Raw genomic sequence first — 23,845 nt, 5'->3', positions numbered from 1 at the left:
AGCTCTGGGGGAGCTTGGGTATGGGGTGATGGGACCCTGGAGGCCAGAGTGAGGCCTGGTGCCTCATCTAGCAAGACCAGTGCCAAAAATGAAGAAGGGGAGTTACTCTAGTATCCATGGATGGTCATTGAGGACTAAAGAGCAGCTAGCAGTTTCTGTGTAGACGGTAGGAGGGATGAGGCCTGTACTCACTGCTGTCTTTGTTTTGGGAAAACATATATATATATATATATATATATATAATTATACAGTCAGACACTAAAATACCCAGCAGAAACTAGGGTTGCAGAGCAGTGTCTGGTGTGCATTTGTGGTGGCAGGGAAACTCTGCAAGCTGAAGGAGTGAATGGAAAGAATGTATTTTGTTTAGAAACCCAAATAATTTTCTACATTTTTAGCCTTTTTTTTTGTTTTAACATCTTTATTGGAGTATAATTGCTTTACAATGGTGTGTTAGTTTCTGCTTTATAACAAAGTGAATCATCTATACATATACATATATCCCCATATCTCCTCCCTCTTGCGTCTCCCTCCCACCCTCCCTATCCCACCCCTCTAGGTGGTCACAAAGCACCGAGCTGATCTCCCTGTGCTGCATTTTTAGCCTATTTGAAGCAGGAGAATTTTAGAACTGGATTTGAAAGGCCATAAAATTTTTAGTTTTAACATCCAAGGTATAATTTGGGGCTTTTTTCCTGGTTTTTACTTCTTTTTCTGGTCTGTGTGAATGAAGTTTGGAGCCTAAGCATTTAAGTATAACGCATCACAAACAAGTATGTGTGTTTGAGAGATGAGGCATTCCTTTTTGCTCTCTTTGAAATTTACTTCTTCTAGTCCTTCCTAAGGAGGGGGAGAAAGCAGGGGAGACCCAGGACTGTCCGGATTCCGGGAGGAACCCCTGGTAGGCAGCAGCCCGTTCTGTGTTCAGAATGTACTCGTTGACAAGAGTGCGGGCCTGGAATTCCAGCCTGGCCACAGGCCCAGGAGGGAATGGACACATCCTGCATAGGGTTTGGGGAACAGAGCCCACCATGAGTCCCATGCCCATACCTGTCCAGTAACTGTCGGGGGTCTTTGAGATAGTGGGCCTAGGTAAGCCCTGGGGAGTGAGAGCATTTTTAGGACCCTCCCCTTGTAGGGAGACAGACCTCAGCAGTAACTCCCTGCCCTTTACTCCCCCAACTCCCTGAAAGAATGCGGGCCTCCAGTGAGTGACCAGCGCCAGCAGGTCAGAGCTATTTCTGGCGGCTGAGGAGGCACCGGATTCCGGGTGTTCAGGGCAGGAGGAGGGGACGAGGGTCAGGCCTGAGGCGCTTCCCGGACACCCCCGCCTGCTGGGGACTAAGCCCCCGGAGAGGGGCAGGCTTCCTGCCCTTCCAGCCCTCGGCCCTCGCCTCAGTTTCCTCATCAGTGTAAGAGTCGGGCAACGGGGCCATCATCCTTCGCAATTTGGAGGACGCTTCCTGATTGTTTTCTTGTCTTAAAATTACCTGATTTGCGTTCGACACACATCAGGAGGGCGGAAGGCAGTCTATGGGTGGCCAGTTGTGGCCGGGCCAGTTATCGGGCCTGACCACCCGGGTAGGTTGGATGCCTCTCAGGGGCCCACATGCCTGAGGTTGGGCGGGGCGCCCCTCCCCCACTCCCCGTCCTGATCTCTCCGGGTAACCCGGACGGGCCGGGGCGTGTCGCGGGTACGGACCTGGCCCGCCGCGGGCGGGATTTCCAGGATGGGGCGTGTCTTTTCAGACGGGGGCGCGGCGGGCCAATAAGCAGAGGGGCGCGGGGGGCGGGGCCTGTGCGCGGGTGCGGCGCGCTGCGGGGCGGCCGACGCAGGCAGAAGCGGGCGTCGCGGGGACTGCCGGTCGGCGCCGCGCGGAGCTGGCAGCGGGATTGGCTGCGGCACTCGCGTGTCAGGAGGTTGCTAGGCTTCGGTCGCGCGCCCCGCCCTCGCGCTCCCTCACCGCCCGGTACGTGCTCGCGCCGAGGCTGCGGTGCGGCGGTAGAGGTCCTCGGGCTCGGCGGCGGCGGCGGCGGCGGCGGCGGCGGCGGGAGCTTCGCGCCGAGTCCCCGGGGAGCGGGGCGGCGTCTCGCGGGCGGGAAGAGCGAGCACCTGCCGCGGCCCGCCCGTCGGCGCTCGGTGAGTGCGCCGCGCGTCCACTGCCGCCGAGCCTGGCAGCCCAGGCCCCCATTTCCGTCGCTGGCCCAGCCTTCCGAGGAACACCTGCTGCTGCTCTCGCTGTTTGGCCCGGGGCGGGGACACGGTCGCGGACGTCCTTGCGGGTGAGGCGGCGACGCGGCCCGGGTAGAACCGCCCCTTGCTCTCGGCTCCTCAGGCGAAGGCTGGGGGCGTCCGGCCCCGGGCTGCGCGCCGCGGCGGTGGGCCAGGCCTCAGCCCGGGCCGCGCTCCAGGGAACGCGCGGCGGTCGCGGGCGTGTGCGGCCTGCGGACTGTCTCCCGGGCTTCCTCAGAGAGTCGCGCGGCCCAGTTTGGCCAGAGCTCGAGGATGGGGCATTGAGCCCCTCAGGAGGCGCCGCAGCCGCTATATCCTGAGCCGCTCAGAGCCTTGGGGTCACCCCTTCACACACATACACACTTGGGCTTCTTTGGTGTTTGGAAAACCATATTCACCCGCGGGTATATCTGGAAAATGTCTCCAGAGAAAATGCTCTCTCGGTTTAGAATCCTTCTGCCGTAAATTCCGAGTTAATTTCATACGAACTCAACTACTAATTTAAAATGCATGTTTTAATTCTGTGACTTGAGAAGCTCTTAGATTTGTAAAGTTACTTCAGAATTAGTTTTAATGGTGATCATGAAGTTTTGCCTTGGTGAGAGTTACAGCCTGGGACAGCACGGTTATAGCCTAGACTTCTAACTTAAGAGCCCGGCCTGCTGTTTCCCTAAATAAGCGAGTAGACGTGATTCCTGGCATGGAAGCTAAACTCTGCAGGGAGGGTGATGTTTATAGGACATAAGTCCAGATAAAGAGTTGGATGTGCTACCAGGTGTTTTGGAGTTTGGTGTAGATGGGATGTTGTAACTTTATCAGGTGGTTCTATGCTCAGTGTTCAGAGACATAATTTTGGGATGTCCTTTTTTAGAAAAAGAATTGAACATTGGAGGCATAGTTTGAATATGGAGAAGTTGAATTGAACTTCATTTGCCTTGGAGCCAAGTAATAAGAGCTCCTGGCCTACATGCTTAAAGGAGGCTGAGGAGCCATTTCTTGGAGGAGTGAGATTTGAGGAGGGAGTTGGATGCATGGTATGAGCCTGTTTAAGGCCTGTGGGATACTGTAAGAAAGTAGGAGTAAGCATTACTATATAGGCAACAAACATCTGGTTGGAACATGAAGGCTTGTGTTGTTACGTGCCTCTGTTGAAAGAGGCAGAGAGCCAGTCTTTACTGCTCTCAAAAATTGATTTAGCAAAATACATTCATTTATTTAACAAATATTTGGCTTCACTGCTTACCAAATTCTGTGGTAGGTCCAGGGGACCCAAGAGACTGGTTCTGCCCTTAAGGAACTCAGGTTTGTGGACAGTGGGGGATGGGGAACCTATGATTGATAGTGTCTGCCCACTAAGTGTGCTCAGATGGTGCTTGGGAGCCTGAGGAGAAAGGGAATTCCTGAGCTGAGGCTTGCAGGGCCAGCAGAAATTAGCTGGGGGACAGCAAGGTCTGGACACAGGGAACCACATGTATATGAGTGCCTAAAGTAGCACGTGTGAGTCCGCCAGCATGACAGGTGGGAGCCCCAGGCCTTTCTTGTTGTGCTTAGTAGTTCAGACTTCATACTCAAGGTGCAGGAGTCTGGGAATGCTTTTCCTCAGTTGAGTGGCATAGTCCAGACCCATGTTTAGAAAGATCTTGTTGGTGGCCACATAGGTCGTGGCAGGGAGGGGATGGGAAAAGGACTTCTGGCTCTGAGGTTGGCTCTTAGAGGAGAGATGAGGGAGAAGGAGCCAGCTCAAAAGACTGGCTGAAAAGTTTGAGCAAAGGGAATACCAGGCTGTGATGGGGGAGGAGACTGCATTCAGGAATGTGTGGGCCAGAATATTTAGCATGACCAAAGCTTTAAACCACGTCTTCTGCAGGTTTGCTAGTGCCTCTTAAACATTGAATATGGTGGGATTTGGAGGGACCCTGGGGCCACTTAAACTGGGATTATTTAGAAAAGGAGAAGCATGGCATTTGTTTGTTAAAAACCTTTAACAACCTTATTTCTCACTTGAACTGGGGGCATTGCATTTCCTCTTGGGCAGGGCTGGTATATTAACCCCTGAGAGTAGATATGTGTTCATCCCTGTTGAGGCAGATGGGAGCATGTTCAGTCCTTTACCTCACAGTTGTTCCACCCTTCCCTGTGCTCTGGGCCAGTGACACGATGGATCTACATCAGCCACAGTCGAGGGCCTTCTGTGTTTCTGCTCTACATGCACCATTGCCTATGCTTCTGAGACTCCTTTATAGTGGCTTAGCAAACTGAGTCATAGATGAAGGAATGTTCCCAAGGTCACACAACTGTCATGTGGCAGAATTAGGATTTGAACCCAGGCTGAACATTTGGCTGTACCCATCTGTTTTTCTGTTATATCAGACTAATAATGGCCTTAGCTGGGTCCTTCTCTGGCAAAGACCAAGCCCAGGTATCTGGTGGTGGGCAGAATGCCAGGACGATATGGGAAGGTGATCAGTGATCCCATGTGGAACTCCAGGAACGTGTTGTGAGGGACCATTTTTCAGAAACCTAGGGTTTGTCAGAGCCTTCTTGAGGCCTGTGCTGGTTGCTCTGGGTACCATGCTGAAGTAAGCCAAGGAACTTGGGTCCTAGGCTGGAGAGGGCAGACTTTAGGGAAGAACTGCATTGGGCTAGACCTTCAAGAACGGTTAGTGGTTTGATTGGTGAAGGAGTGGTGGCAACAAGGTCACAATTTTGTGGAAGAAGAAATGAGCAGAGGAAAGGGGTGGGAGGGAGAAGACTGGGCACTTTTTTTTTTGTATGTTCTGGAAGGTTGGGTTGCAGTCAGAATGCCAGGTGGAGGAGTTTGGTGTTATGTAAGGACAGGAAACCTTGAAGATCTCGGAGCACAGCTGTGATGGGATCAGCTCTGTGTTTTAAGAAGTGAGCCCTCACTGTGAATGTTGCGGCTGGGCTGGACCAGAGGCAGGTTGGTTACTGCTGTGGTCCAGTGGGGGAGACACTGGATCTGAACAAGAACAGTGGTCAGCAGAGGAGTGGAGAGAGATAAAGAAGGTTCAAGATGAGCCAGTTCAGCAGATGTTAGGGACCTGAATGGTTCTGGTACCAGCAGGGGTCTACCACTGAGTGGAAGAGGCAGGGGGTTGACAGTGAAAAGATGAGGATGTAAGGCTGCATCAGCCAAGCACTGGTGAGGACTTGAGAAACTCCAAATAAAGAGGGGCCCCTAGAGAATTCCCCAGTGGTCCAGTGGTTAAGACTGCGCTTTCATTGCGGAGGGCTGTGTTTAATCCCTGGTCGGGGAACTAAGATTCCACAAGTTGAGTGGTGTGGCCAAAAGAAAAAAAAAAAAAAAAAGAGGGGCCCCCTAGACTGCAGGAATGGGAATGGGGGAAGGCTTGAGTCTTTGTGGCAGGCAGGTAAGATGGCAAGGAAGAAGTGAACTTATGAAAGAGAAAGCATGATTTGTTGACCCACTTGGTAGGTAGAGGAATAGTTTGAATTAAAATGTCTATAGTTTTGGATACTCAGAATCATGGTGGGTGTAATGTAGCTTTATTTTTTAATATTTATTTATTTATTTGGCTGTGTTGAGTCTTAGTTGCGGCACGGGGGATCTTTGTTGCAGCATGTGGGATCTTTTCGTTGCGGTGCACGGGCTCTTCATTGCAGTGCTCGGGCTTCTCTCTAGTTGTGGCACATGGGCTCTAGAGCGTGGGCTTAGTTGTCCGCCCTGGGATCGAACCTGCATCCCTTGCATTGGTAGGCGGATTCTTAACCACTGGGCCACCAGGGAAGTCCCCCGTAATGTAGCTTTAGACTGGATTCAGTTAAATGGCCACTGGCTCACAGATTTGACCTGTGCAAGGCAAACTGAAGGTGGCCCGTGATGGTGTGAAGTTAGAGCCCCTATACCTGTACTTGCTTTTTTAAGTTGGGTTTTTTTTTGGTCATAGCCTTCTTGATAAGAGGCACATAACTAGCCTAGTGGAATTGCAAGTGTTGACAGATACATTTTGTGGATGGGCAAGAATAAGAGTGAAGTCTCATGAGTTTTTTTCCTAGCCAGTATAGGAAGTCAGCAATGAGAAGTTTGATTCAATATTCCAGGTTCTGGGGTACATTGTTTAGATTTGAGCCACTACAGAGTATGACTGCTTGGAGGCTGGAGTCTTCCAGAGTATCAAAGGAGAAAGAAATGGTGGTGTGAACGTCGAAGGGGACTCAGATGGGGTGTAGAGTATTGAACCTTAAGGGAACTCAAAATGAGAATACAGGTAGTATGGTCTTCAGTGTGTCCTGTATATTGGTCAAGGATTTTTCCCTCCTTTTCTGGAGTAAGTGTTCTCCCTCCTCCATGTTAAAGAGTGTTTCTGTGCCTTTGCCAGTGTTATTGTGCTGTTGCTTTTTTTTTTTTTTTTTTAGATAAATTTATTTTATTTTTGGCTGCGTTGGGTCTTCGTTGCTGCACACGGGCTTTCTCTAGTTGTGGCGAGCAGGGGCTACTCTTCATTGCGGTGCGCACACTTCTCGTTGCGGTGGCTTATCTTGTTGTGGACTAGACGTGCAGGCTTCAGTAGTTGTAGCACGTGGGCTCAGTAGTTGTGGTTTGCGGGCTCAGTAGTTGTGGCTCATGGGCTGTAGAGCATAGGCTCAGTAGTTGTGGAACACGGGCTTAGTTGCTCCGCGGCATGTGGGGTCTTCCTGAATGAGGGCTTGAACCCGGGTCCCCTGCATTGGCAGGCGGATTCTTAACCACTGCGCCACCAGGGAAGCCCCTGTGCTGTAGCTTCTTAAGCCCCCATCTTTGTCTGCTTTTCCTGTGTTGACACTTCAGTTCTGGAGTAAGGTGATGGTGGTTTTGAATATACAACTGATTGATCTGGTCATTTCCCAGTAGGTCTTTGTGTGCGCATGCCTCTGGGTATTGATTTAAAGCAGTCTTCCTGTGAGTTGCATAACCTGCTTTGCCTTTTGACAGTCCCTGTTCACTCTGATCATTAGTCAGTAATACTGCTCAGATAGCAATTTCTATAAATAGGATTTTAGAGTAGTTTACAAAATTACACCAGCTAGAGTGCTTAGGGTTTCCTATTTTCCTGTTTCTTAGGTTTGATAGCTAAGCATTTTCTTAGCCTTGCTCTGGGTCCAGGGTGGAAGGATGGATGGGATGCTGTGGTACAATATCATGAACAGAGCGTGTCTAAATTGGTGAAACTGTTGTGTGTTCTCTGTTGGAGTGAAGTAAATCTGAATGAAACTTTTGCCGTATGTTGACTTAATTTATATTTTAAAAATAGGATTCTAGTGGGAATAATCAACTGAATATAAAAAATCAGTTTTTAAAAAAAATTTTGGGGCTTCCCTGGTGGTGTAGTGGTTGAGAGTCCTCCTGCCGACGCAGGGGACACGGGTTCGTGCCCCGGTCCGGGAAGATCCCACATGCCCCGGAGAGGCTGGGCCCGTGAGCCATGGCTGCTGAGCCTGCGTGTCTGTAGCCTGTGCTCCACAACGGGAGAGGCCACAACAGTGAGAGGCCCGCGTACCGCAAAAAAAAAAAAAAAAAAAAAAAGAAATTTTGGCGGTGCCAGGTCTTAGTTGCAGCATGCGGACTTCTTAGTTGCGGCATGCGGGCTTCCTAGTTGCAGAATGTGGACTCTTGGTTGCGGCACGCATGTGGGATCTAGTTCCCTGACAAGGGATTGCACCCGGGCCCCCTGCATTGGGAGTACAGAGTCTTACCCACTGGACCACCAGAGAAGGCCCTAAAAAATCACTTTTATGACAATGCCTTTATCCTATACATCATGGGGTACATTTACTAGTGTTGAGGTTTTGCTTCTCAGTTATACCTTCTTGAGTTAATTGATTTTGAAAATACCACTGTCTAAATTTTAGACATTGGAATTAATTTTATATTTTTGAAGCTGTTTATAATTTTTGGTCCTGGATTGACTCTACAGAATACATTTCATTTTCATTTTCTTTATTACCCTTTGACAATAAAGGGTGACTGATTGGTGGTGTGGGCGGGAGACTGAGTGGCATTCCCCACTTCCTTTGGAGGTGGTCATTGTGGTGTATGTAATTCTATTTCGGTTGTGGGCTTTCACCAATATTGGTTCCTTCTTTTCCTGTAGGGCCTCTGTTCTCCAGGAAGATAAGGCTTTTTTTTTTTTTTTTTTTTTTTGTGACTGTGCTGCACAGCATGCAGGATCTTAGGTTCCCCAACCAGGGATCAAACCTGTGTCCCCTGCAGTGGAAGCACAGAGTCTAAACCACTGGACTGCCAGGGAAGTCCCCCCAAGATAAGGCTTTTATAGCACTAGAAGGTGAGGTAAGGTACTCGAAAAGGGAGATTTCTGTGAAAGAAAGATGGTGGATAATCACGTACTTGGCAAAATGATCACGGAATTTTAAGACACTATGGGGGGGAAAAGCTGTATTAAATAATACATATATTTAAAATAAGAAATGTGGAAGAAAAAAGTAGAAAGGAAGGGAAAAATCCCTTGTCCCCCAACTGTATTCTTTCTTTAAAGAGGAAATGCTAACACATGGTTCAAACTCAAAAAGTTCAAAAGGATTGGACAGGGGAAAGAAATCTTTCTTCCACCCACCCCCTAAGTCCCTGCTTCCCCTCCCTAGGAGCAGCCGATATCCCCTGATTCCTGGGTGTCCTCCAGAGATGGCCCTTGGGCAACACTTTTACTGAGTTTAGGTTAGAGTATAAATTTAATTTTTAATCTTGTTTTTGCCCTCCCAGCGTTATAGCATGATCATTGTTCTATAAATATAACGTTTTCGGGTTTTTTTTTTTTTTTTTTTGTGGTACGCGGGCCTCTCACTGCTTTGGCCTCTCCCGTTGCGGAGCACAGGCTCCGGACTCACAGGCTCAGCGGCCATGGCTCACAAACCTAGCCGCTCCACGGCATGTGGGATCTTCCCCGACCGGGGCACAAACCCGTGTCCCCTGCATCGGCAGGTAGACTCTCAACCACTGTGCCACAAGGGAAGCCCAATATAACATTTTTGATGGTTAACCTGTCCCCAGTTCTTACATGGTTGTTAATCTTACTTTGGTTATAATAGATAATGTTGCAGTTAACATCTTTGTGCATAAAGATTTTTTAGAATCTTTTTATTACTGCAATATTAAATATAAAACTTTTGAAAAAAGTGTAGTGTGACTTACAGTTTTGGAGGAGCACATCTATAACATCAAGTAAGGCAGGTTTTTGTTGATTTTCATTTTTAAGCACTGTGTACATTTTCCCCAGTTCCTTTTCTATGACTTGCATGGGTATGCAATTTTTATAGTCACGTAGAGGCCTAGACTCGATATTCTCTGCCATTGGGGGTATGTGTAGCCACAGATTCATTCTTCCTGAGGCAGTCACAGCCCTTGGACACCCTAAGTATAGGGGAGTGTGCCAGTTGAGGGGAGCTTAAGGATGAGTGAAACATTTGCCCAGCTTGGTCTGTTTGGCATTTGCTCTTCATTTCTATGAATGTTAAGTTTAGGGGAGTGTGCCAGTTGAGGGGAGCTTAAGGATGAGTGAAACATTTGCCCAGCTTGGTCTGTTTTGGCATTTGCTCTTCATTTCTATGAATGTTAAGTTTTTATGTATGGAGTATGGGAATCGACAAACAAGAAGCACTGCTTACAAAGTTCTTTCTAATATGTATTGAAACAGATTCGTGGAATTGGAAGATGCTTGTTTTGGCAAATGTTATGGTTGTCTCTGTTTTACCTCTCACTGTACTGGGAACATTTACTCTAGGAATTCCAGGGGTTGATATGGGATTACTTAAGATTCCCAAGGCTGTCTATGACAGAAGTGAACCAGCTCTGCCTTGGTTTTCATAAATGCGTCTTTTAATTAGCTTAGTTGTTCTCCAGGGCTGGGTTGATTCTCTAACCAGTTTTTGCCAAGAAAAATGATAAAGTTAATAATGGAATTGCAAATACTGGTTCCTTTTTATTTGGCTGTTAATCAGCACCCGGTATACCATCCATTTTCTGGGCCCTTATTATACTATGAAATGCTTTTATAAAACATGCATCTCTCGTCACTGTAAATGTCTTTTGTATACTCCTGCTTGGGCTGGTAGATTGTCTTTGCATCGGATCTGCCCTGACCTCAGGGAGCCTTGCTTACTGGATTTTTTTGGCCTTGCCATGCGGCATGTGGGATCTTAGTTCCCTGACCAGGGATCGAACCCCTGCCCCCTGCATTGGAAGCATGGTGTCTTAACCACTGGACTGCCAGAGAAGTCTCTTGCTTACTGGATTTTTTAATGGTGGAGACCAGCCTGATGAGTAGCCCTTGAACAGGGGTGGATTCTGAGTCTTGTGGAAAACGAGGAAGTGTAGCGAACTTTGCTTCATCTGTTATGTTAAGCATACCTGAATAAGCGTCTTATATTTTTAGACTTTTGAGTAATATTGTGAAGATTGAATTGCCTGAGGAGAGAAATTTGGTAAGAGGAGACTAGAAGAGAAGCTCTTTAATAAAGATCTAAAAATAGAATTCACTAAAGTCACAAATAGATAACAGTAGGATTCCTGTCTCCTTTCCTTCTCTGGATTGTGCTACCAGCTGTTGCTTCTGCTTACCTGGAAGAGATCACAATATTTTGTCAGAAGGGTCAATAGTATAGACTTAAAAAAAATATATATATATATATATATATATATATATTTTGTTTATTTGGCTGCATTGGGTCTTCATTGTGGCATGTGGGGGTCTTTTGTTATGGTGAGCAGTTCCCCGACCAGGGATTGAACCAGGTCCCCTACATTAGAAGGCAGATTCTTTTTTCTTCTTTTCTTTTTTTTGCGGTACGCGGGTCTCTCACTGTTGTGGCCTCTCCCCTTGCGGAGCACAGGCTCTGGATGCGCAGGCTCAGCGGCCATGGCTCACGGGCCCAGCTGCTCCGCGGCATGTGGGATCCTCCTGGACCGGGGCACGAACCCGCGTCCCCTGCATTGGCAGGCAGACTCTCAACCACTGCGCCACCAGGGAAGCCCAGAAGGCGGATTCTTAACCACCGGACCACCAGGGAAGTCCCAATAGTATAGACTTAACATACTGTGTTTGCCAGTCTGAACATGTGCTTTTTCCAGTTTTAAAAGTAGTTTAAAAAGTGACTGGATTCCTTGGCACTGGGAAGAAATCTTTAGTAGGAAAAGTTGATTGTTCTGCTTGTAGTACCAGCCCTGGGCTGACGGGGGCTGTGGGGTCCCTTGTCCCCTCAACGCCCTGAGTGGTGGTGGTTTTTTTTTTTTTTTCCTTCTGGTTGGGCACTGCTGCCCAGAGAGAGGACTCCTGTGTAGGTCATCTAATCCGCATGACTTAATCAGTTGGCACCTCAGGACTCCCTTCTGCTTTTTTAGGAGGGGCCCTTTTTGATTTGTGCAGCTGGATAGAAAAATGGCTGCTCAGGCTTTCTTCTTATGCAGGCCTCTGATACCCTGGGCTGCCTGTGCCTTTTCCCTCCATGTGAGGGGGTGAAGGAATGTCCTGGCCTCCCCTCTGCCCTCCTGCCATGAGCTTCCAGGGAGAATGAGGCCCATTGTGGGCTGTGCACAGCCCTCCGCTTAAGTGTCAGGCCTGCCATGGCCTCCTGTTGGTCTGCTCTGGTTACAGGGTGCTGAGGGGCCAGAAGCCCAGCAAGCAGTCATTTCCTCACGTGCTGCCCTGCTGTTCAGGAGTGTTCTGAGGGATGGTGCTTGTGCTTTGTTTGCTCCTGGGGCTGCCCTCTAAGTTTGTCAGTCTTGGTAAACATTCTTGTGGACCCCTTTGCAGGCCTGAGCTCACTCTTGCTGCAGATCTCAGGCCATATTTGGAGAGGCAGGCGTGCTGCTCCCAAGGGTGACTGAGTGCCAAGTGCCTCCTGTGACTCCCAAGGTCACAGGAGGCTGGGCAGTTCCTCCAGGCCACTGGGGAGGCCCAGTGTTCTGAATCCACTGGGAGGCATAGGATTAATCTATTTGTGAATGAAATTGGACTTCAAACTCTTGTTTTTCAAATTTATTTTGGCCTTCAATTATATCTCAATAAAGCCAAGGAAAAACTTATTTTGGCCTTAATCAACTGTAGAACTTGTTGAAGATGTGAAATGCCAGAATATGGCGTAGGGGAAGCCAGAGAGACTCAACTTTTTAAAAAACAGGTTTGTTCCGGATATGGGAGCACTCTCCTGATATCAGACTGCCTTACCCATCAGACAGTTCTTCTCCTGACCCCAGGCAAGTGTGTCCCTGGCAAAAAAATGTATGAGATATTTTTGGTTTTGATGAGTGAACAGATAGAGGTCACTGGCTGTTTGTCTTTCGGGGGTGTTGACTTCAGATAAGGAGCCAGATTTGTGATCAGCTGTTGTTTAGCAGGTTCCATGCAGGGTAGGTGAGTGAGTTGGTGGTGGTGGTAGCGGGGATGGAGGAGGCCTAGTCAGGCCTTTCTGGAATTGGCGAAGGGCTTTTCTACTTGAGGTCTATATTGATTGCATGGAAGCCTGCTGAGAAATTTGCTCCTCTAAAACTCAGGTAGGTTGACTTTGGAATGGTCCTGGAAATTGTTCCTGATCATAGTAAAAAAAATTCCATTCTTTCCATGATGCTTCAATATGTACAATTTCTTTGTCTTTTGTGGAAGTGTCTTGTGAAAGGTGCAGCTGGCACTGGCACTGCCCTGGATGTTTGCCTTCCTCCTACCTTTTTTTCTTTCTTTTATTACAGGAAAAAAAAATTCTAGCCTATTTTAACCTGCTATCTTGATCAGAGTGATACGTTTTCTTCTCTGTTTTAAGATGGGAGTGGCACTTGTTTTTATCAAATAAAGGAATAAAACATATTTGCCATGCTGAGATCACACTGCAAATGCCAGCACTTGTTATAAAATGGTATTGAGTTTTCTAAAGGAGAACTGTTCTTTCAGATAGTGCCTGGTCATGCTATGGTCTTTTGGGTCATGACTTCCCAAGAGGTGAGGTCTACCCACTGAACCCTTGCTTTTTGGCAAGACAGGCAAGATTTTTGGTACAAGTGTGACGAGGTTGGACAATGAAAACACTGACTACCCTCAGCAGTAGAAACTCGAGCCTGAGGAAGGAACCTACCAGAGGTACTGAGTCCCTTGGAACCCTCCCATCCTGATGTGGCCTTAAGTAAGGCCCTTGACCTCTCTGCCTCAGCAAAATTGGGATAGAGTATCCTCCCCATAGGCTGCTGAGGAGGAAATAAAAGCTTCCTAGTAATATGCCCTACACCTCTCCATAATTGCTACTATTATTACACTTATCCTTTTTCTAGTGTAAACTGAGAGTCCGATATTTAATAAAGGCTGGACATATTTCTTAGGTTAAGTGATTGGTTCAGGGGTGTTTTTTTATTGTGGTTTATAATTACATACATAATAGAGCATATTTTATATGTACCAAGTAGAATCTTAAAAAAAAAAAGCCTTAGACGTGAGCCCATTGATACCTCTCAGAAAGCAGCTCTAGCTTGACTGCTTGCTCACCTGTGGAGCTTTTTTTTTTAAATAAAATTTATTTATTTTTGGCTGCGTTGGGTCTTCGTTGCTGCACGGTTTTTCTCTAGTTGCAGTGAGCAGGGGCTACTCTTCGCTGTGGTGCGCGGGCTCCTTCTCATTTTGGTGACTTCTCTTGTTGCAGAGCACCGGCTCTAGGCGCGCACGCAGGCTCAGTAGTTGTGGTGCATGGGCTCAGTTGCTCCGTGGCGTGTGCGATCTTCCCGGACCAGGGCTTGAACCCCTGTCCCCTGCATTGACAGGCAGATTCTTAACCACTGCGCCACCAGGGAAGCTGCCCACCTGTGGAGCTGAGTGCTGTGGTGTCTTATTGGGGTGCATCGTCCTGGAGGCACTGGCCCCATCAAGATGAATAAAGGACAAAAATAGTTTTGAGGACCAAGGATTCTGTTAACTTTACAGTACTGTTTATATTTTTAAGGAGTTTCTTTGGAAATTCTTTGTGTGCCCAGGTTTGTTTTCTTGAACCTCACTAGTGCAGTAGAAGGAGCATGGACTGGCAAGGTTGCTGCATGAGTTGAGTGCCTGGAAGTGTTTTGTTTCCTTTTTTAGTATAATGTTTATTTCTGTTTGAGTTATCAACAGCAGTGCATGTCTGGTGTGAAAAGCCCTTGGTTTTCAAAGAGCTATATCTCTACTTATTTTTTCACCATGTGACGATATGACTTCTTGCCTAGGTAGTTTATAATAGGTAACTTTGACTTTTCAGTCAACAGATGCATTTTAAGAGACTTGGAGCAAGTGAGTGCTCCTGGTTGAACGTTGGGCAGCAGCAGATTCTGTACCTGGAACATGTAATTCAGCTGAGCTGTAGTGTTGGAACTCTTTAGAACAGAAATTTTAAGACTTTTTTGTTTGTTGTATAGGAGGATGAGCTCAGTCTGGAATGTCAGAACCTTACTCTGTAAAGTCAGCATCCTCCCTGGAAACCTGAAGTATTTTGGGTTTCCTTGACTCCTTGAGGGACAAATTGAGCATAGAGCTCCGGGGTGGGAGGAAGATGAGGGTACAGGCACTGGTGCCCAACTTCTGAGCAGAGGATAATTATCCTAAAGACAAAATTAGGGTTTCAGCCTCCAGATGATGAAGACGCCGGGTTTTATGAATCTGTGTTCAGGGGGAGCTGCCTGTGGGTTCCCACTGGAGAAGGCTCCAGGTGATTTCCAGATAGTGAAGGCATTTGGTCTCTGATCTTTGTTTTAGAGGCAGGTGAGGGTAAAGCTATTGGCTGTTATCAGATAAGAAAATGACATGATACCACCAGCGGGGAGCTGAAAATCTTTAAATGCTCACTCTAAATCCTCTGATAGGATAGAGGGGAAGCAGAGCCCACAGGCCTTCTTCCAGCCTGGGAGTAGTCCTGGGGCAGTGCAGGGCAGTGCAGAGGAGGCCACTGTGCCAGAGCTGATTCTCAGTACAAGAGAAGAAACCCTGCTGTGGAAGTAAGTCCATTTCTACTGCAGTCACTGCAGACTCCTTGTCATTGTGGGGGGATTACTGACCTTGGCAGTTTTATTTCAGATTTGGATCTGGGGTGGAGAAAGCAGGATGCCCAGTGGTATACATAGTGATGTCCATGTTCCTTAGCTAGTCTGCTCTTGTAGGTTGTCTGAAGCACGGAAATATTACACCCATCAGAGATTATGGGTGGCTGGATTAAGATTGTTTGTATTTTGTATATATATTTTAAGTAGTGTGTTTTGTGTCAGGTCCTTTACATGCATTAGCTTACCTAATGAATATATGTTTATAATTGGAAAAAGTTAAAGAAAAAAGGAATTTGATCTAGGATGAAATATTGGCTGTTAAGCAGCCTTGCAAGACAGGATAGCCCATGAACTATGGAGGGGACTGTCTTTTGGCACCCAGCAGGCAGGCCCTGTTGTCGCTGTGTTTCAGTTATTTGGTCATTCATTCAGCAGGTGGTTTTTCTTTTCTTTTCTTTTTTTTTTCTGTACGTGGGCCTCTCACTGTTGTGGCCTCTCCCGTTGCGGAGCACAGGCTCCGGACGCACAGGCTCAGCGGCCATGGCTCACAGGCCCAGCCTCTCCGTGGCATGTGGGATCTTCCCGGACCAGGGCACGAACCCGTGTCCCCTGCATCGGCAGGCGGACTCTCAACCACTGCGCCACCAGGGAAGCCCTGGCAGGTGGTTTTTGAGTCACTGTCATGTCCTGGGCACCGTGCTAGGCCCTGGGAATGGATCTGGCAATGGATGAGAGAGGTATGGGCCCTATCGTTGCCCTGACCAGAAAAAAAAGGGAGAAATGATGAAGTTATTTCCCTTCAGTTGATATTTTTCAGAAAAAAATGTGATTTGGAGAGGCTGAGGGTCATGCCCCTGGCATGTGACTGCAGTCAGTGTGCCTCTGATTCATCATAAAGGGGAGTGGGGGGGCCAGGCCCATCTTAGAGAGTGATGTGAGGGATCAGGGAGAGGACCTTAGAGAGCTGGTGGGCAGTAATAGATTATTTTCAAAGCCAAGCTGACATTTGGGTATACAGTGATATGTCTCTGACCTGTTGAGCCATTTCCTAACCCTGATGCCATGGGAACCGGTTGAGAGGGATAAAAGAGTCATGCAGGTAGCTACAATATCAGCTTAATAACCAGCAGAGCTATTGGAGAGTGTGGGACCTGGGTGAGCAGCCAGTGGTGGTTCCTAAGGCCAAACCTCTGAATTAGAGAGAGGTCTCCACCCAGTTGCCTGTGAGGCCACCCTCTCTGTTCCATGCTTCCTGGTGGGGTTCTCTTTCTGCATATGCTGCTTTGCAAAGTCCTCAAGCTCTTCCAGGACTGGTTTTCTGTTTACTTCATCTATTTTATTTATTTATGTATTCATTCATATCTGCATGCATGCATGCCGCATGGCGCAGCATGCAGGATTTTAGTTCCCCGACCAGGGATTGAGCCCATGCCCCTGCAGTGGAAGCGTGGAGTTTTAACCACTAGACTGCTAGGGAAGTCCCAATTTAATCTTGTCTTTTTAAATCTATTTTTTAACTTTTTTTTTTTTTGCGGTATGCGGGCGTCTCACTGTTGTGGCCTCTCCCGTTGCGGAGCAACAGGCTCCGGACGCGCAGGCTCAGTGGCCATGGCTCACGGGCCCAGCCACTCCACGGCATGTGTGATCTTCCCGGACCGGGGCACGAACCCGTGTCCCCTGCATCAGCAGGCGGACTCTCAACCACTGCGCCACCAGGGAAGCCCTATTTTTTAACTTTTAAAAAACTTTACTAGTGTAAAATTAAACAAAAATGGAGAAAACAAGACCACCCTCCTCCCCAAAAAAGTAGAGCTTAGTGAATTATAAGGTCATGAAATAGAACTTTATTGGTTCCACCAGAGGCTTCTCTGTGAGCCCCAACCCTGCCACAGCCCCCTCTCCTCTTCCTTCCCAAGGTGACCCCATCCTGTCTTTTTGTAGCCATTTTCTTTTTTTTTTTAATGGTTTTATCTCCCAAATGTGTATCCTTAGGCACTGCAGTTTAATTTTGTCCATTTTTTTTAAAGTTGTCATATCTTGTAAGTTTCTTTGTCTGCATTTTCTCCCCTCTGTCCCTTTTCCTTGCAATTATCTGCTGAAGAACCTGGGCCCTTAGACCTGTGGAATCTCTCACAGTCCAGATTTAGCAGATTGTGTCCCAGGGTGCAGTTGAGCATGCTCTTCTCTGTATTTCCTGTGAATCAGCAGCTGGATCCAAAGGCTTGATCAGCCTCAGGTTTGGTTCCTTTGGCAAGGCTGAGGTGGTTTGGGTCTTTCCTCCAGAGTGCTCCTTTCCTTTTGTTCCATATTTTGCTTATAGCAGGTACCCAGAGCACCACTTCTGTGGCAGGACAGTGGGGCCTGAGGAGAGGCTAGGCCCAGCTCAGCCTCTAAGTGGCTCTGTGGTCCTTGTCAAACCAGTTTCCCCAGCACAGTGTGACAGGTGTTGGAAGAGGAAAAGCCTGGATGTGTTTTCTGGCCTAATTCACTGAGATGGGTTCACAGTGCTGTCCCCCTCTCAGGCTCTCCCTTCTTACTTCACATTGCTCTTCTCCCCACATTCTCAGCTCCTCTGCCTTTCATTGTCTGTCCCTCATCTTGTCCCCTCTTCAGCTTTCCTCTCTTCCTTTCCTCTTTTATTGATAGGGTATTGTGATGGGGAAAAGGTTGTTTGAGACTTAGGGGAGGAATGCTTATCCTGCGTGATTGCTCACCATCTGGGAGACTGCAGAAGCCTTGGTTTACCCATCTGTAAAATGAAGGTGTAGCTCCTGATGACTTAAATGGTCTCCTCAAACTCTGTCTTATGAGCATTGTGTTTTACAAATTTTCTTTGTGTTTGAAAGCTATTTTAGAGGATTTTCCTGCTTCTCCATGTAGGCCACACAGCTCCAGTGGTAAGGAAATGGAGAAATGGATAGAGCTTAGAGAGCAGCCAGAATCTAGTCTTTCCCCATATCTGCACCATCAGACCAGGTAGGTTGGGTGGATAGTAGAAAGCTTTGTGGGCTGTGGTCATGGCCTCACCTGCTGGTCTCAAGCAGTCTCTGGGTACAGAGACTTGCCTTACAGAATTGGGAGGTATGTCAGCTACCAGTGTTGTCGCCTTGCTGGCTGGTAGCTGAAGATGTGAGCATGTGGAGGTCCAAGAGTGAGTGTTGAGAGTAGGCTCAGGCTCCAGGCCCAGGAACTCATCAGCTAGTTCTGGCTTTCTTGTCTGGAGGCCCCACCCCAGCTTACCCCAGAATTTGTTGGGCAGCGTAAGCCGGTATCTGGTGTGAGGGCAACTATGTGCTCACATCAGAGAGCTGCTGCCTGGTCAACTATTGCCGTGAAGATCTGGAGGAAAAGGGCTCTGCTCATGGCTGGTCTATACCTTTGTATATAGTAAGCTCATTGCCCTTCAGATGGGAGCTGCCCCTGAGAAGAGATGTCCTGTGATGTACCAGGATTTTTCTGGGCTTTCCCCAGTGCTGTGACACTTACCATGTGCCTGTGGAGTTTTTGTTGTGCTATTATTTCACACATTTAAAATTCCATTTATTTTTATACTTAAATAATTTTGAAGCCATGTAAATTCAGATTTTTGCATCCTGTATGTCCATCAAGGTTGCTTAGGCCTAAGGAAGTAGACCAGGTTTTGTTTTCTTGTTTTGAATCCAAGTTTTCTGAGGGTTGTCCTTTAGGGAGGAGAATGTAAGGAATTCCAGAGTTAGTGAGGTGTGGATTGTGCTAGTGGAAGGGCTGGAGAGGCTGCTGGGCACTGCTCATGAGTTGCCTGAAGGAGTGGGTGTCAGCAACGGGCATGGCGGTGAGGAAAGCGCTGAATCTCCTGTGTGAGAGATCTGTATCACTACCTTTAAAAATTGCATTACTTGGAATTTGGTGAGGTCAAGACCACAACCAGAGCTAGTTGCTTAGGTGGTGAAGCAGGAGTTAAAGCTGTGTTTTCTGATGTTGGCTGCTCTGGTATTCTGTGGTGGTTGTGATCAGCTAAGAGTGAAGGTCCTTAGAGGGAGTCCTTGCTTTCACCTCAGGTGTGGGCAGGTGGCAGGCAGGTAGCAGGCCCCGATCAAAATTGTCCCAGGCCAGAGCTGAATTATCTCATTCTTTAGGCTTTGAAAATCTATTCTGTTATAGATGAAATTGTTTCACTGAATCTCCTGATAACTAGTAGTATTTGATTTTTTTGGTCACTATTAAAAACAATTGAAGCAAGATTTACTTGTAGCAAAATGCATAAGTCATAAATGTACAGCTTGACAGTTTTAGATATTGTATATATCACTCAGATAAAGATACAGAACATTTCCAGTAGGTTCTATTGTGCCTTTACCCAATCAGCATCTCTCTAAAGGTAACCACTTTTCTGACCTGTTCTTGAGCTTAGTTTTGCTACTCTTGACCTTTATGTAAGTGGAATGATAGAGAGTATGATATGTACTTTCATGTGCCTGTCTTTTCTTGCTGAATGTTAGGTCTGTGACATCTTTGTGGTTCTGTACAGCAGTTTGTTCTCTTTTGTTGTATAGTATTTCACATATGAATATACCACAATTTACTGCTTTTCCTCTTGGTGGACATTTGAGTTGTTTTTAATTTTTGACTATCATGAATAATACTGATATGAACCATTCTTGTCCATGGCTTCTGAGTATATATCTAAGAGTGAATTGCTGGATATACTTGATGTTTTAGTTACTGGGAATTTTGTCTGTATGTCTCTGTTGTATTTTATTTTTGATGTTCTCGTTGTGGAGAATTTCAGGTACACTCAAAGACAGAATAATACAATGAATCCCATGTACTTATCACCAGCCCCAACATTCATCGCCTACTGGCAAGTCTTGCCCATTCACACTCCCAACTATTGTCCCTACCCCACCCCTCTGTTATTTTGAAGCAAATCTCAGACATCCTGTCATTTCATCCATCAGTAGTTTAGTGTGTATCTATAGAAGGTAATGTAACCACAGCAGCTGCTGAAGGGCTTCATGCTCCTATCTGGTCCTGGTGTTCTTTACTAGGGGTTTGTATCATGGTCCTCATGGTAGGATGTGGTTCCCAGTTCCTGTTACTCCTCATCTTGCTGGAGTTGCCTATGTCCCTGGTTTTTCCAGGAAGTTTTTGAACCAGGAACCAGCATGGTATAGAGTTGGAGGGTCATCTTAGGACTTTGGAATGTCAGTCACTGTTGTGGGTACCACTTTCTGTTGGATTAATCATTCATGTGTACAAGTTAGGCTGATCTGAGTGAAAGATGAGAGTGGACTGGTGAGTACTTTTGTGCTCAGACACACAACTGCCTGTCCCAGGTGGCTGCACTGGCCAGGGACAGATGGTTCTTCCCCCACTGCCCCAAGAGTCTGGAGGGTGTGACCTCCAGGATAGCCAGGCTCCAGCGTTCCTCTCAGACTCTGCCCCTCAGTTGAAAAACAATAGGCCTCAAACTTAGGTTTGGCAATATGATTTAGAAAAGGTTAATGTTTTTCAGAACAGTGAAGCTACAGTATGAAGATTAGACTTGGGAGCTCCAAAATACTCTCTAGCTTCCCTCTCCTGTTCTCCTTGGGCTCAGCACTTGTATTTGTGTTCCCACTGCCCTGAGCCCAGAGTTGTTTAGGGTGGCCCCGGAAGGTACCCTGGTCCACAGGGCTGGTCCACAATAGGAGCAAAGAGCACCACAGATAACTTATTATTTGGAGTAATTAACCCTTAAATTTTCCCTAGCAATTTTCCTCTGAGGCAGTCAAGTTTGACTAGAAAAATACGGTGCCATGTTTTGATTCATTAGTCATCTGGATGCTCACCCTCCCATATTTTCATGCTGGCTAACTATGAAGTACCATTACTCCCAGCTTGAATTTATGATACCTGCTGCCCACTATGCCCATTAATCCAACAGTATGAGAGGGACAAACTGTCTCATGCTCTTTCACCCTGTCCCACACTCCTTTCTCTTCCATCTCATATTATTAATGAAGGAGTTTAACAATAACAGTAACTCAATTTTAGTGAAAGTAAGAGAAAAGTCACTCATATCTTTAGGTTGGAATGTAAATTGAAGTGTATTTTGCCAATATCTACCAATTCTAATATACATAACCTTTGACCCAGCAATTCCACATCTAGGATTTTATCCTCAGATTTCTTACCAGAAGAATGCAAGGCTGAGAGGGAGAGAGCACCCTTCAGAGCAAAATATGTAGGATACTTAGACAGGTATGTGCCACAAGCAGCAGGGGGTAGTGAGGAAGTGGATCCACCCACTGGGGCTGAGGTCTTCCAGTTCTAGTAAACTTTAAAAAGTAACAGTTATGAAGTATGTGATACCATTTGAACTTTGAGTGAAATAAAAAGAGATGTACTAGTTTATGTGTTTAGAGATACATTAAATGTGTCATTTGTGGAGAACTACTGAAGAAACCCAGCCTGCTTACCTGAAGGCCTGGGAGGGAAACCACCTTTTCACTTACGGCTTAGTGTATTATTGAAATTTGTTTTACCTCCATGTGAATTATTTTTATTGCATTAAGTTCAAAGGACCAGACAGCTGATGGCACCATTGTGAGGCTTACTGTGTATCTTCTGAATCATGCCCGGGGATTGTTAATGGGGAATCTGATACTGGGAAACACTGATTTCAGCCTGCCCATATTTTGTGTTTAGCTCTGGGACCTCTGAACTTGGTGATGGTCTGGTTGGGGTTTTTTTCCTCCAGGAGGGAAGGCTCCTGGGAAGGAAAGATGAAACTATTTTTAATCTTGTGCAAACATAGACCAATGTAGTAATTTCAGGCCCCAGTGTGACATTTTCTTCCATTATAATCTGAGTCACTTTTAAAGCAAAGTCCTTTTTTGTACATTTTGTGCTTGTAGTGTTTCTAGAGGGAAAAGCTTTTAAGATACCCCCTCCTTATAAAGGAGGGCTTGGGGTCCTGGTGGGCTGTGTTTTGAATCGTGAAGTCAGGGGCCTTGGTGCCTGGAATCTGGAACACTAGTGGACAAAGTGCGAGGGTGTGAGGTAAGTGGTAGGATTAGGGTTACTTAGGCCATCACCGTTTACAGAACTCATCTGCTGACTTTGCCTCACAGCTGTTGATGAATATTGCTGCTTTGTCAGGGAAGAACTGAGGTTCTGAGACGAGAGGCCGACCATGCCCCACATTCCTTTTTCTTAACACTTATTTTCTTTTCATTTCACACAGTTTATATTTTTGTAACTTAAAATTTTGTTATAACTTCAAACTTGCAGAAAAATTGCAAAAGTAGTACAAGAAACTCCTAAATACGCTTTACTTTGAGTTACCATTTGTTTACATTTTGCCTTGTTTTTGCTTTGTCATTCTGTTTCTTTTCACTCTGTACATTTTTTCCCTGAACCATCTATGAGTGATTGGCAAACATCATGCCCCTTTACTCCTAAATACCTAATTGTGTATTTCCTAAGAATAAGAATATTCTCTTACATAATGACAATACATCTGTCAATATGAGGGAAATTTAATATTGGTTTAATATCTAATCTACATTCCATACTCAGATTCCTCAGTTGTCCTAATAACACCTTTGATAGCCCCATGTGAGTAGGCACAAGTTGCTGGTTTGTCTTGATGATCAGTCGTGGTTGAGGAGGTACCTGACAGTTTTTTCCTCCTTAAAGTTCCTATTTTTCCCTTTGCAATTAATAAGTAATTTATGGTAGGACACTATGTAAATATTCTGTTCCTTATCAAACTTTGACCCTCTACTTTCAGCATGCAGTGATGCTTCTAAGACCATCATTCCTTCTGAATTAGTTGTCATCTTACTCAAAGAAGAGCTTTCTCACCGCCTTCACTTGTTTATTCAGTTTTGTTTATATTAGTTCACATTGATAACTTATTCAATGTGATATAGCCCATTCTTGTCATTATTCATTTTGATGCCCAGATTGTCCCAGTTTTGGCCAGTGGGAGCCCCTTTAGGCTGGCTCCTGTTCTTTTGACATGTCTCCATCATTATTTGAGCACTTCCTGACTTTCTAGTGCAAGAAGATGTTCCAGGTTCCTTTCCCCAGCCTGGCATCAGCCCTTTCCACAAGGAGCCTTGGTTTCTTTTAGTTGAAGTGGCATTTAGTAACCAGGATATGGATGCATGGTACACATTTTTATTTACTAAAGTCTTATAAAATAAATCTAATTTTGTATTCAGTTACTTAATCATGTTGCAGTTGAATAAAGGAGTTTCATGACTTAAATAAAGGAGATCCAGTTCTTGACTTTTGTTATAAGTCGAACAAGTAAACACACGATATAAGCAGACTAAGATGGACTTTAGCAACAAAATAAAAGAAGGTCTTGCCTGGTCAAAAGGAATTTATTTCTGCTTAACTGTTACAGAAATTACCAAAACCACTGAGCTAATTTCTGAAGAAGAAGGATATGCCTGAATATTGATGCCAGGGACCCTTATTCCAGGCTGTGGACTGCCTGAAGTCCAGCTCCGTGAGGCAGTGCCCTTGACTCTGTTGTCAGAGCTTTGGAGTAATGGCAGTGTCTTTCGAGGCGATGAAGCAGAGCTGCCCTGGTGTTTCAGGTGGTCTTTGACATAGTT

The 23,845-nt window shown here is 46.3% G+C and overlaps 1 protein-coding gene across 3 annotated transcripts in view; it reads left to right on the top strand.

The window, feature by feature from the left end:
- Window positions 1-1,798: 1,798 nt before the first annotated feature.
- Window positions 1,799-23,845, top strand: part of DAG1 (dystroglycan 1) — a 63,938-nt gene continuing 41,891 nt past the window's right edge. The window contains exon 1 of one of the 3 annotated variants that reach the window (XM_032648589.1): window positions 1,799-1,970. The gene's annotated coding sequence lies outside the window, so the exon portion shown is untranslated. Of the gene's footprint in view, window positions 2,284-23,845 lie in introns of all 3 variants that reach the window. The other 2 variants (XM_032648588.1, XM_032648590.1) reach the window with 2 other exon arrangements.

Source organism: Phocoena sinus, chromosome 11, assembly GCF_008692025.1.
Source record: "Phocoena sinus isolate mPhoSin1 chromosome 11, mPhoSin1.pri, whole genome shotgun sequence".
NCBI classification, from domain to species: Eukaryota; Metazoa; Chordata; class Mammalia; order Artiodactyla; family Phocoenidae; genus Phocoena; species Phocoena sinus.
The sequence above is the reverse complement of the archived record's forward strand: the minus strand, read 5'-3'. Positions and strand labels throughout refer to the sequence as shown.